This window comes from Parasteatoda tepidariorum, chromosome 2, assembly GCF_043381705.1.
Source record: "Parasteatoda tepidariorum isolate YZ-2023 chromosome 2, CAS_Ptep_4.0, whole genome shotgun sequence".
In the NCBI taxonomy this organism is placed as follows: Eukaryota; Metazoa; Arthropoda; class Arachnida; order Araneae; family Theridiidae; genus Parasteatoda; species Parasteatoda tepidariorum.
In genome coordinates, this window is record NC_092205.1 from 98417610 (window position 1) to 98431733 (window position 14124).

General features: G+C 30.2%; 1 pseudogene; it reads right to left on the bottom strand.

Annotated features, from left to right (window-relative positions):
- Positions 1-5158: 5158 nt before the first annotated feature.
- On the bottom strand, positions 5159-13709 carry LOC122271278 (major facilitator superfamily domain-containing protein 6-like; annotated as a pseudogene).
- Positions 13710-14124: the final 415 nt, after the last annotated feature.

A 14124-nucleotide genomic window follows, 5' to 3' on the forward strand; every position in this document is an offset into this window, starting at 1 on the left:
CTATTTCGAAAAATATTTCAGAATATTTCAAACTTGTAAAAGCATTTTATGGGGGGTATTGACCCTGAATTGATTTTCGCAGTCACTTAACTTTTAGAGAAAGAAGCCCTTTCCCTTTTTGTTTGTATTTCAAACGGAAAACTCAGACAAAACGGATTTTATCAGTAGCAATTAAACTTAACGCATGTGGTGTTGTATGTTTAAAATTGCTTTTATAATAAATATGACAATAATTTTATACATAAATTTAGCTTTTTTTTAGTTGAAAATGTATGTAGCATGATAGTGTAACACTGGATAATGTTTTGCTCTATTCTTGTAGATTTCTTTTATGGTTAAGATTTATAAAATAAATAGTAATCACAAGATAAAGGTGTATACATTACTATTTTAATTATGTCAAGTGTTTATGAATTTAAAGCATGTTTTGCGCTGTTTAAGTATTTCAAAAGATGATTTTCTATTTAACGAATTTTCTATATTACGAACTTATTATCGAGATTTAGCGACTTCGTTAAATAGAGGACCGACTGTATATATAATAGCTAAACTATTTAAGAAAAAATACGAAAATTAAGACAAACTTTTGTTTCAACCTTGGAAAAAAATACTGGTATATTAGGATGGGAATTTTTCATTCAATATGTTGCGAATTCGTTATAAAGAATTTTTAAAAAATAATAAACTTACTTGTAAAACAAACTACAATGGTAGCAATAGACTTCCTGTTCAAGTTATATGTAAATCGAATAAAAAGTTTGAAATAAAAAAACATTAAAATTCTAATGAGACAGGTAATTTCAAACTTTAATCTTATTTTTTACCATAAGTACCATACCTAAACAAATGTGTAGAAACTCTTGTATGGGATATAAAATTTTCATTGTTTATTTTTAACTTTCCCAATAGGAAAAAGCATGCAATATTTAACGATTACAAAAAAATTCTACAGAATTAAACTTCTTGTATGGGAAATAAAATTTTTATTGTTTATTTTTAAATGTCCCAATAGGAAAAAGCATACAATATATAACGATTACAAAAAAAATTCTAGATAATAAACCTCTTGTGTGGGAAATAAAATTTTCATTGTTTATTTTTAACTTTCCCAATAAGAAAAACCATACAATATACTACAATTACAAAAAAATTCTGCATAATAAACTGCTTCATATTCTAACATAATAAAAAGGATAGATGAAATCAGTGGCAATATATCATAAAAATTATACATGATGCTTGAAGTAAAAAAGAAGTATTTCACTTCATAGTTTATATTATATTCATAGTTTATGTAATTAAAAGAAATAGGCTACTAAAATAATTTTTATTTTAGAAACAGTCAACAGTAATAAAAAGTGTAGCATATAAATGATTAAAAAATATGTTTTTAAAAATATTGTGTTGTATTTTTCTGGGGGGGAAATTATATATTGAATATGACATGCATACTTATAGCAAAAAACTATAAACAATTTTACTAATACTTAGTTTAAATTTAAAAAAAAATTAAAAACATAGTCATAAGAAAAATTAACTAAGCGCTAAATGGCAAACACTACATGGTCTCAAAATGTCAAGGAAATGAATAAACAGTCCATTTCTTCTAATTGGATTATACCTTAAATAATACTGAAAGGATTTTACCTTAAATAATACTGAATAACTTAGACTGAAATATTGTTTGTTGTAGATTAGAACATTAGTCTTAAGATATTTAGTTATTATTTTAACATCTTGTTCGTTCTATAACGAGGTAGATATGATATTAAGTATATGAGTATCTAAAAATAAAGATAAGTTCAATATAAATAAGTTCAACAATAAAAATGAGTACTTAACAATAAATAACAAATAAGTCATTTGTTTTTTGTTTTTGCGATGAAGTTTCTTGTTGCAAAAAAGTAAGTAATTACTAAGTCTGTAAGGACCTTTGTTTTGTAGGGATATTAAGATTGTACTATAAATGATTTCCACTCTACATTATTTGAAAGAGGGATTTTCCATAATAAATATTTTTAAATGTTTCCTTTTACCTAATTTTTATTTACTTCTTTTGTCTAATATTTTATTTAATTTTTCTAATCTTTTATTTAATTTTTCTAATCTTTTATTTAATTTTTCTTTAATCTAAAAATATAAAAGTAGTCTCTTGACATCTCTCTTATACTCTAGAGCTCTTAATTTGCTTGTGGGCCTGGGGCCCCCAATGATTAGGGCCCCCTTAAAATGGATTTTTTGATAATAAATTTTAAAAAATTAAGAAACAATGATTTTTTTAAAAAAAAATCAATTTCAAATATATATTAATAAAATACGATTTTTTTTGCTTAATATTAATCATATTACTTTCTTAAATGAAGAGATCTATAAATACATTTATATTTGAATAAATAAAAAATATACGAGACAAAAAATTTAATCTAATGGCCCCAAAAATTTAAATGGCCTAGGGCCCCGCTTAATCCGGCACTGAGCACAGAGACAGATTTAAAAAAAAAGATCCNACGATTTTTTTTTTGCTTAATGTTAATCATATTACTTTCTTAAATGAAGAGATCTATAAATACTTTTAGATTTGAATAAATAAAAAATATACGAGAAAAAAAATTTAATCTAATGGCCCCAAAAATTTGAATGGCCTAGGGCCCCGCTAAATCCGGCACTGAGCACAGAGACAGATTTAAGAAAAAAGATCCTCTGATATTGAAAAAAATACATTTCACTTCTTGAAAGGAATTACAAATCCAAAGTTCAGCCTTTCAGTTCAGCCTTTTTTCTTATTTCATCATTTATTGGATAATAAACAGAGCCTGACTAAGGCAGGGGCCAAATCGAATAGAAAGTTAATATACGTTTCCTTCTTTAATCATCTTTTTATCAGTACAAATCCGTCAGTTTCATGTTTGCTTCTTCATTAATCTAACGTAAAAACACAATCTATATTTCATAAATCCATGGCTTTCTAGGGGCGGAATTCGGCTAAATTTTCGCAATTACGATGCTGAAATTTGACTATCCTGTATTTTTACATATCGCAAGATGCGATATGTTGTCAAAAATACAGGCTTCTGTTTAGCTTAATTGAACCATCGTCAATAAAATGGACAGGACGATATTTCGTCTGATCATAGGAGGGGGGGGGGATTTTATAGCTATTTTAAGCTCTAGTCAATTTTCTTGTTATCTATAATGAGGTGAAAAATTTAAAAATCTCTATAAAGTTCTGTTCTTCATTACTGAAGCAGAGGGGGGACCCCAAAGAAGCTTTTGCCCCGGGCCCCAATTAGGCTAAGCCGGGCCCTGATAATAAATTTTAAAAGTAATTTTTTTTCCTTCTAGCTAATGCTGTCGCACAGCATAATTCTGAGGAAGAATTCAAATTTATTCTTCCTATACCTTCAATAGAAGAATATTGATCAAGTAAAAAAGGATTTAACAGATTCCAAGATACAAGAAATTTTAGTTTAAATAGTAAATTGATGGTATTTGTCTTGCTTTAAGTGTTTCAACTAATTTGAATTTATTTGTTAGATCAAAAGACTATCTACTTGTGGCGGTGGAACAGTGGATGCCACCGTAAAAAGAACTCTAGCGAAACTTTTGAGCAATTCTGCTGCAGAACATTTCAGCTGGCTTGGTGCCAAGGGAAAAAGAAATATTTCCCTTTTAAAACTGTCTTCGATAGTCTTTAGTAAGATACAAACTTAAATTCTGCTGTTATCAAGTGGGATTTACAACGCTTGATGTTATCCCAAACCTAATTTAACAAACCATTAAACAATTACTTCATTCCTTAATAGTAATTTCATTCTTGGATAATAATTTTATCCCTGAATAATAACCTAAACCTTGGATTATAAACTAACTTTATGTTTTCTACTGCATATTTAATATTTCTCTTCAAATCTTTTCAAAACTACTTTCTCAACATTTTATTACTATTTTTATTAATGTCTGGTAGTTTGATTATTCAGCTACTCTGAAAATGCCTTTACACTTCAACTGTTACACTTCAACAAAAATAATATTCTTTTCTAAACATAAACTAATTTCTTCTGTGCATTGTTAAAAAAAATTATAGAATGAATAAAGAGAAGAAAAAAAATCATGAAATTAAGAAGAAAGAAAAAGATTAACTGTCACTTTTTATTATTCGTTTTTTTCAAGAAAAAATTGCATTTCTTAAGTAAAATTTTTATGAGTTAGTATTTAACAATAATTGCAAAAGCATATGAGCTGCCACTCGAATAATGTGCCCTTATTTACAATGCATCAATTCATGAGAATTTGTTTAATTATTTTGTTCATCGTCTGACTAAAGATATTTGAAAAAGGAAAAAAAAATTACTTTTTAATTTGAAAATTAATTATCTAATATATATAAATCAGTTAAAAAAATCGGTTTCAGAAATGCTCCTTTTTTTCTAATTTAAATTAAAACTCATAATAATAATTTTAACAGTTCTTAAAGTTAATTTAACTTTTTTTTTTAATTTTGGAAAATGAACCATTGATGTCTAACAAATTTTTTTCATAATTGAAAAAATTCAGAATCTTGATCTATTTTTATATTATTCCTTCAACTATTCATTTTTCAAATAAAACCAGTTCTTTTCTTCCAATAAAAAAGTTTATGCCATAATTGTAATAACGTTTCTAATTTAAAACATTTATTCTGAATATTACAATCACCGTGGAAAAGATTAATTTTAATAAAATTTTACTAAATTCAGTATTTTATAAAATTTACTGTTTTAACAAATTTCTTGAACTAGCAATCAAAGTAAAATATAATTTAAAGTATATAAATATTTCAAATTAGAATTCTGAAACAATTTGTAAAATAAAGTAAATCGGGTATTATATTTTACATATATGATAACATTTTGCAATTAATATTCTCAAAACTTACATAACATACAAGCTAAATATACTCATAATACAAGATAAATTCAATTTAATGAGAAACGCTCAATTAAAAATTTGTATCGTTTAAGATTAAATAACACAAATTTAGTAAAGCTGTAGAAAATACTTTGGTATAGCTAAATACTGTAGAAAACGAAAATGAAATATGTCTCTGAGTTATCTAAAAGAATATCCTTGGGATATCCAGAAACTAAATATAACAGACATCTAAAAGATGTAGGTGAGATATCAATGTTTAACTTAGGATATTCCTTGGATAACTGAGGTAGGTCAAAGATATCTGACAGATGTCTCTTGGATATGCAGCAGACATCAATATCCAAATATCTGCTATACATCACACAGATGCGACCCCTGGATTTCTGTTGGATATTTCATGGATATGTCTCCGCTGGGTGCGCAGCCAAATCTTTCAACAAAAAGTAAGTACTTTATAAGCACTCAAAAAATTTTTTTAAGTACTATATACATAAACAAAAGACAAAATAATTTTCAAAGACTTTACATGATTATGAGAAAATAACTAGTTTCTGACGAAGAAACTCTTTTCTTGATTACATTAGCCATTATAAAATGATCAAGAGATTTTTCAGTTCAATATCAAATGGTGAAAATTGCATGAAATTACGAATATCTTGCCAAATGTAGCAGAGTTGCACATGAGAGTGCAAGAATCTCACCGAACCCAGTTCAGTAGATGCACATGTGGACTTCCAAGTATTTCATCAAACATGTAAAATGATTGGCACTTTCGTATGCTATGGACCGACGGAACGCATAAATGGATTGCGATTGAATGAATTGTGAAAACGTTGAATAGAACAATGTGAAAAACATGGTAAAGAAAAAAATCTCATTTTTGAAAAGGGAAAATTAAGCACTTTTTGAAAACACCAGATGAAAAAAAGCACCTGTAAGGGATTTTAAAAAACGAGAATCGAAAATAAGCACCTTAAATCACTTTTTTAAAAACACTACGCACCATGCTCAGATATCTCTGACGGATATGGCAATATCCAGTTTTTTTTTATCTACGAGATATCTGAAAGATGTGTTGTGGATATTTGTGGCTGTGTGGGATGATGCATTCAGAAATGGATCTAATGTGCTAAGATACAAAAGACCGTCAAGATAATTGAGGCGTGACGTCAGGAGGAGGTTCGACGTCATATCTCTTCTGAGTTGTGGCTTCGATGTTACGTTTTTCATCTTCGGTGAATGATATTATACGATTTCGCAGAAGGAAACGTGCTGTTAAAAGAACTGGGACGCACACAAAACTGACAGCAGCGGCAGCTAGGAATGGGTGGCGTCCGCTCAGCTTGTTAAATCCTATGCCGCCAAGAAAGCTTCCTGTCGCTACACCTGCAACAGAGAATGGCTTGTTCAAATCAAGTACACACGTGTGACGTGACTACCACTGCAAATATTAAATACAAATTCACTAGTTTAATTTGTCTAAAATAAAAACTCCTCCAGACATTCGTCTAGACCTGTGGCGGTGACCATGGTAACGAGGTATGTCTATTTCAAATAGGGGTGCGGGGTCACTGTTTTGGAGTGGTATCGGCTCGAGTCTGTGAGAGAAAGGGAATCTCTTCGGTCTATTGTGTTAGTCTTAGAGTGAAGCTACCCTCCCTAAAATGCACCATTCTTGTTTCCATAGCACCAGACGGCTTCAGACTTTGTGGCGGGAGGAGTTCTTAGCTTAGACAAACAATATATAAGACATGTTAACTTGATTCTATCTTGAGGTACCTTTTGGTTAGATGGAGTTGGACGTATTCGATATTATATGTCCCCTTATGGGTGATCCGGACGTGATATGAACTTGCCATCATGGTTGGATGGTTCATATGGACATTAATCAGTTGATTTGTTCACGAAATAGAGCTCAAAAAAATCCGGTGAAGTAAATACAATTTACCGGGCAAATAATAAGAAAAAGGGTGAAATAGAAATAAGGAAAAATATAATGAGTGAAAAATGAATAATAAAAAAATAGCTAAAATAAACTCGTAGTAATCGTTCATCGAATTCTATCACAGATAAAATTCTGGAAGGGGAGCAACGTGGCGTGACTACCACACCAAATATTACATACCAATTCATTAGTTATATAGGACATGTTAACTTGATTCTACCTTGAGGTATCTTCTGCTATATGTTAACCTAGTCGATCATAAAATACCCTTACACGAAAAGTGTATAATTTTTTAGATCATCAAAATACGAAATCTAACAATTACATAATCATATATTCTTCTCGATTTCATGAACAATCACGCATTCTTCTAGATTGTATAAAGATATATCTCAGTGTTGTAAAAAACCACTGAAGAGATTTGTTGCTTCTCTAGAAAAATCTCCTATTGTAAAAAATTTCCTGCTTCTCTAAAATAATCTGCTTATTGAGTAAAACAGAGTCAAATAGGAGGCATGCTAAGCTATAGAAAGCAGCCCAGTAAATCAAATTGTTGAAAATTTGATCAAAGTTTTTGACTTAAGCAAGGGTGGTTAAATGATCATAAATCATTTACAAATTTAATGCTCACGACCCCCTATGAACAGTTCAAATATTCTCATACTTAAAGTTTTAACACAGTTTTATTTTTTAACATAATATATAAAAAAAACATACTAAATAATTTAGAATATTATGTTTCTTGCTGTGGTGCATAGCGGGAAGATTTTGTTTATTGCAGATTTTAATAGCTCAGAGATTAAAGAGGCTATTCTTTGCCCGATGCAAACGTTATATCGCGTACTTAATGTATCGAAATCCTGGAGTATGTAACAAATTAAGTTTTAAGAAATGTAGTTTTATTTATTTTGTTTAAGAACATGGGCCAAAATTCTTTGCAACGAAATATCAAAAATAAGAATGATAAAATAAGACTAATTCTGACCGAGGCCTTCGAAAAGTCCTCCCAGAATCCCCATCATTGTTGCTTCTGTACCGGAAGGAGCATTAGTGGAGGCATATCCCGTCATGCAGTACAAGCCAAGGATTCTTCATAAATGAGTAAAGAATAAAGCGTACAGTGAATGCTGCAAACGAAGCAATCAAACAGTAAAAGTAACCAAGGTTGTTGATGAACCACCCAGAGAAGTAGGTCATTGGAATTTCTGCCACCAAACTCTGAACTCCGACAGCTAAACCCAGCAGAGTTGGAAGCGCACCCAAATCCTCCAGATACCAAAACTAATTACTCCATAAGAGGCTGGTAAGAGCACTGACTATATACTAGTAAACTACTGCAAAAATAACAGTTTCGGGTGAGGCGAAGATTTTGCCAACATCCCGGCAAATACTGAGCGAAAACTCTGGTTTTGCCAATCGTATTTTTAGCAACAGAAGTAGGTCTATTACAACTAAAGTGAGCATGATGTAGAATCCGGGTGAGAAATTCGTTTCGGCATTGGGCGGAGCTGCGAGATCATTCAGAAAACCAGCCAGAGACGAGAGGACTCCCCAACTTATTGTAGCCCACACCCTCTGTCGCCCGTATAGCTCTGGGCGATCCTGCAGTACTTCGTAGCAAGCTGCGTCTGTCAAGCACTGTGGCATAACCCGTGCTCGAGATGACGGCTAACACTGAGAAGACCCAAAACTGGTAGGCGCCGTAAATATTCGGCGAAGATGGACTCCCACCACAAAGGCAAGATTCAATGCTGATGTTGAGCTTTGTTGCTGCGCAGCTGCTGCAGTTATTGCTTTCTGATACTGTATTTGAAACGTTTAAGGGACAATTTTGTATTTTGAGGAAATCGTTGCCGTAGCATTCCTTTTAACAAGACAGTGCCTCTTCTTCTGGATTGGTTGTAATCTGCTGTCAGATGATCGGTTGGTGTTGCCACTTGAGGGATGAATAAAATGGAAACATATGCGAACGCTGTGAAGAATACGAGGAGGAACACAATGGCTTTTATGTTCCGAAATAGTCCCCCAAATAACCGAAGATTGGTTTTGAGAGGAAGATGGAGAATGATATCACAGTGTAAACGAGACCAAAAGCTTCAGCGTTGATTCCTAATCCTTTGGCTATTACGGGTACAAATGGACTCACACCAGCCATAGCTGTAAAAATCAAGAAGAAAAACTCAATGGCCATTCTTATTGCGTGCAATGTATACCCCTCTGATCGCCACATCGAGGGGAATTTAGAATCGGATTGCTAAAATATCCTCTCTAACAACAAACTCACCTGTAGTTTGTCTACGGTAAGAACTCCCCCTGCCACAAAGTCTGCTGCTATTGAAACAAGAATGGCGTATTTCAGGGAGGGTAGCTTCTCTTCACTCTAGGGCTAACTCAATAGACCAAAGAAAAAGATTCCCTTTCTCCCGACGACCAAAATCTGCCCTAAACAATGACCCCACCCCCCTATCTGAAATAGTTATATCTCGTTACCATAGTCACCGCCACGGGTCCAGACGAATGACTTCTTATTTTACACAAATTATATCAAGTTCTTTTCTCTCGATGGCGTAGGCGTGTGGATCGCATCAAGTGAGAACGACCCACATTTGTTTTAGTGTTCCGTGACCACAGCCCTTCATACATCTTCTTAGAATTCTTGTAAAAATTAAATTAAAAAAAGTACGTACATTCGGAGCTGCAAATTATTTTTTCAGGAAAGGGTGAAAAAAACGTTATTAAGATTTGACGAATACTACAGTCCCTGGACAAATTATTAGACGCATTAAAGATTCTATGTAAGATCTTAATTATCATGTAATACTATACAGCTTTATTGTTTTTACGCGACTGAAACCGGTTTGCACTTGTTTACGTTCGTGTATCAATTGGGTAAATTAGACGATATATAAATAAATTTGACGATTGAATAAATGAGACGATATATTATATAAATATAGAATATTTCTAATATCAGGTATTATATTAGTATATTATAATAATTAGACCAAATTATTAGACGCACTGTACTTTCTTAATAATGACATGTTTTGCGCCAGTTTACAGGCAATACTTTTATATTTAAACATACATGTAATGGGTTCTTATTCAAGAGATTTTTTATATACTTACTATTTGTATTTATTTTTAACGTCTTGCGTTATAATGTTAACCCCAATTTGTACACGAACATAAACAAGTACAAACCGGTTTCAGTCATGTATAAACAATAAAGCTGTATAGTATTACATTATAATTAAGATTTTATATAGAATCTTTAGTGCAATTAATAATTTGGCCAGAAACTGTAGTAATTTTCTTTCAGATTCCTCTTGCAATCAAATAAGTTTTAATGTTTTTAATCTCTCATTCCCCATTATGATTCGAAGGTTTTGAATTTTATTTTTCTCTGCCTAAATATTAATTTGCGACAAGTTCACTTTAATCTTAACCTTAAGTTGGGGTGCCTCGGTTCATACCACAATAGCAAGTTGGACAATGTAATATAAATGCATTTAAAAACAATATCGAGCAATGAATGTTATCAAATTTAGCAGTATTTTAAATGAAAAATGTCGTTTTTTGAAATCAATCGATTCATAAAATAAGTCACCTGTTGTAAAAGAATAAAAAAATAACCTACACACAATTATTTATCGAATTTTATTAAAATAAATAAAAGTTTCTGCACTTAGCATTGTTCTATTTTTCAAAATAAAATATGACAATAGTTTAAAATAATTTGTAGCAAATTTAAGTTATGAAAGGATATATCAAACAAAAAACCAAAATATATCTTAACGGGCTATAAAACCTGCTTCATCCTGAGAGGGTTTCAGAAAAAATAAGGATTGTATACTCTTTATACACTTCATCTGAATGTTTAGAATATTTTTTATTGCATCACTCAAATTTAAATCCCTATACAATATTAAGACATTCGAAAACACTCCTTGTTCTTAGTCATAATTCCTTGAAAAGAATCGAATGTTTTCTCTAAATACATAAATTCACAGAAATTTCTTATGTTATTGAGTAATTGTAACTTCATGAGTGTATTTGAAATTCTATTTAAAATTTCTTCCCTTTTCTACGCGGTTATTTTTAGTTAGAATACATTTTGAATATCTTTAAATGAAGGTAAATAGCATATTTCTTTTTTTCACGTAAGTAAAACTAGTTTGTTTTAAACTTTGTAAATAAAAATTTATAAAATGCATTTTTAAGACAAGATGAATTTAATTACAATTTTTTATCAATGTTATTAAAAAATTTTTTAGCTGTTATTTAATGAAATTTTTTTATTCTTAATTTCAGGCTGGTATGTCTTACATTTTTGAAGAAAAAAACTAGAAATAGCTTTGTTTAAAAAACAAACAACTTTCTTTTTAAGTGTACATAAACTCTACTAATTAAAATACAAATTATATTGAAAGTACCATTAAATACTTATAATTAAAGTTTTAGTACTAATTAAAATAATACTTATAATTAAAGTTTCTCTGAATTATACCAATAGTCCAACGTGCTCCAACTTTTCGAGGATTGAAGACCTCCATATTTAGAAGTTTCCTGAAAAAACAAATAAAAATAAATAAAACTAAATAAATAAGAAATAAAAATAAATAAATGAGAAATGAAAAAAAAACGCAATACTTTTTTGTATTACATAAATTTAAATAACTGTAAATAAGTGTATTGAATTGAACAATTATTTTATCGTCCCTATGAAATAAATGCAATTTATTACCCTCTTCTTATATAAACGAATTTAGTAGCTGAGTTTTAAGAATTGCTAAAATAAAACATGTTAAAAAAATGGCTCATTTTTAACTTTTTTTTGTGATTCTTTCATAAGGTTTGTAGGACTAGTTGTGAACATGTTAATGAAGGAAAAAAAATTATGTAGCAGTTGTAGAATCATTAAATTAACTGAACGAACCGTTAAATCTCATAGATCTCGTCTGCCCTTATCAATGTCCCAATGCATCTTAAATAAAAAAATTTACTTCGATGAAAAAATACAGTTGACGCTGCTTAGAAAATATTTTGCATTGCAAATAAGAGTTTTAGTTTGAAATATTATATTTAACACTTAATTGTTTTCAGAAAATAAATAAATAAAAATAAACAGAGAAGAAGGAAATATGTCGTCTGTTCTGAAAAAATAAGAACTTTTTGAAACTTTAAAGACGTTAACGGTTTCAATCACTCAAATGATTTGGAGCGTGCTGCACTTCTAGCGTTGCGTGACCGAACTCACCCAATCTCGTTAGCGATCTTTTTAAAATATTGGTACCTAACATTTGAGAAATATAACTTTGATTAATATTTGGAAATTATTAATTTGTTATGAACAAAGAGTTCATCGGGGGGAAGTGTTAATAATATTTCTCTATGTTAATAATAATTTCTAAAACTCAACAGATGGCGCTCTGCGCAGTAATGTAAAATCATTAATTGTTATCGGTTTCTATTATAGCACTATATCGTGATCATCTTCCATGTTTTAGTTATTAAATATGTTATGTTAAAGGTGTTTGTAATGATTTAAACCCCCAAGATCATCGTATTTAACACGATCCGTGAGCAGAGCTGCTGATTTCAAACAGCATTAAAAGTTAGAGTCATTTTTTAATAGTCAGGCAATTTGAATATAATCACATAAATAAATAAAAAATGAAATCCAAGATACTTACCCCCGTAGAAGAAAAAGAAATGCAGTTTTATGGGGAGAAGGTAATAATTTATTCTGCAAAAATTCGCCATTTTTTTTATTTTTATTGTAATTATTTTCTTACTAGGTTACAAAAATTGCCTTCCCGGTCTTCGTTCTTTTTTTGATTTACGTGTTTTGCATAAATCGTCCTTGATTTTCGTTCTGTTACCACATTCTCTTTTTCGAATGAAACTCGAGAGTCAAGTCGATGATTCTAAATACCTGAAACCAAAATTAAAAGCATAAAAGAATTTTTCTTTTCCTTTAAAACATTTAATCATGATAAAAAGAAACGAAATATATATTTCTCTTATGTGGCATCATAAACTCCGGTACTTCTTTATAAATTGGCAACATTATAGTTTGTTATTCATTTTGCAAGGCTGCCTTAATAATTTATGTCGTGTTACAAAAATTAGTCCCGCGTTCATTATTTGTTCACATTTATTTTGCTAGGCTGCCCTAAGTAATAATTTAAGTAGTGTTCAATAGTTACTTTTACACTATGTATTTATTTGGAATAATTTTGCATTTTTCGAAATAAGAATTCTGTTTCGAAGTAATAATCTATATTTTGATCCATTCTAAAATAACAGTAGAAATTTTAAACATAAAAGGTGCTATGGTGCTGCATACTGCCATATTAATTATTTGTGACGAAGCCTGCCTTTTTCGAGAAATAGTTCTCGAATTACTAATTTCTCTAATTACTCTCGATTAACAGATTACTAAATTATTACTTAATAATTAATTTAGTAATTATTAATTAATAATTACTAAAATTCAACAGATAAAGAACTTAAACAGAACTTCACTATTTTCAATATCTCTTGAAAATAGTTGAAATAGAAATCAAAGCAATTTGCGAGATCAAAGCTTCGAGCAACAGCTAGACAATTAAAAAAACTTGGTTAATATATTTTTTAAAACTAATTAAGGTGCTAAGATTAAAGGAGAGAGTTTGTTGAATTAGAATATTCAAATTTCGTTATGCTGTGCATTCGGCTTGGTCACCATTCTAAGTTTTCATGTTGTACAAGTTAATTTATGAAAGATGACCAAGTTTTTCGCTAAATGCAACTTGTTTATTAATAATGCACAATAGTAACCTACTTCGTAAACAGATTCACCACCCATTACTGCTTTTACCATCACCTTATATTTACCTGAATGATGAAATAATTTAGAATGCAGGTTTTAAAACTAATGCTCAACTTTTTACACTTCTTGTTTTGATGGGTAAAAAAATGCGTATATCCACTCGCAAACAGGATGTTTGAAAGATAAAAAAGCTGACGTCAAGCATACACTATACTACACTAAGGACAAGAACTAAATATTTTGATGGGTTTTTGTATTTATTAATACAATTAATTTATTTTGCATGTTACCGCTAAAGCTCGAAAGCCGTTAATATGCACATCACCTTGCTAATCTGCATATAAACTAAGGTGATAAGATAAAGTGCGGTGATAAGATAAAGTAATTGTTTAAATTAATTTTATAATTGTGAGTAAATATTTTGATTAGAGCATAATACGTTATTCTCCAG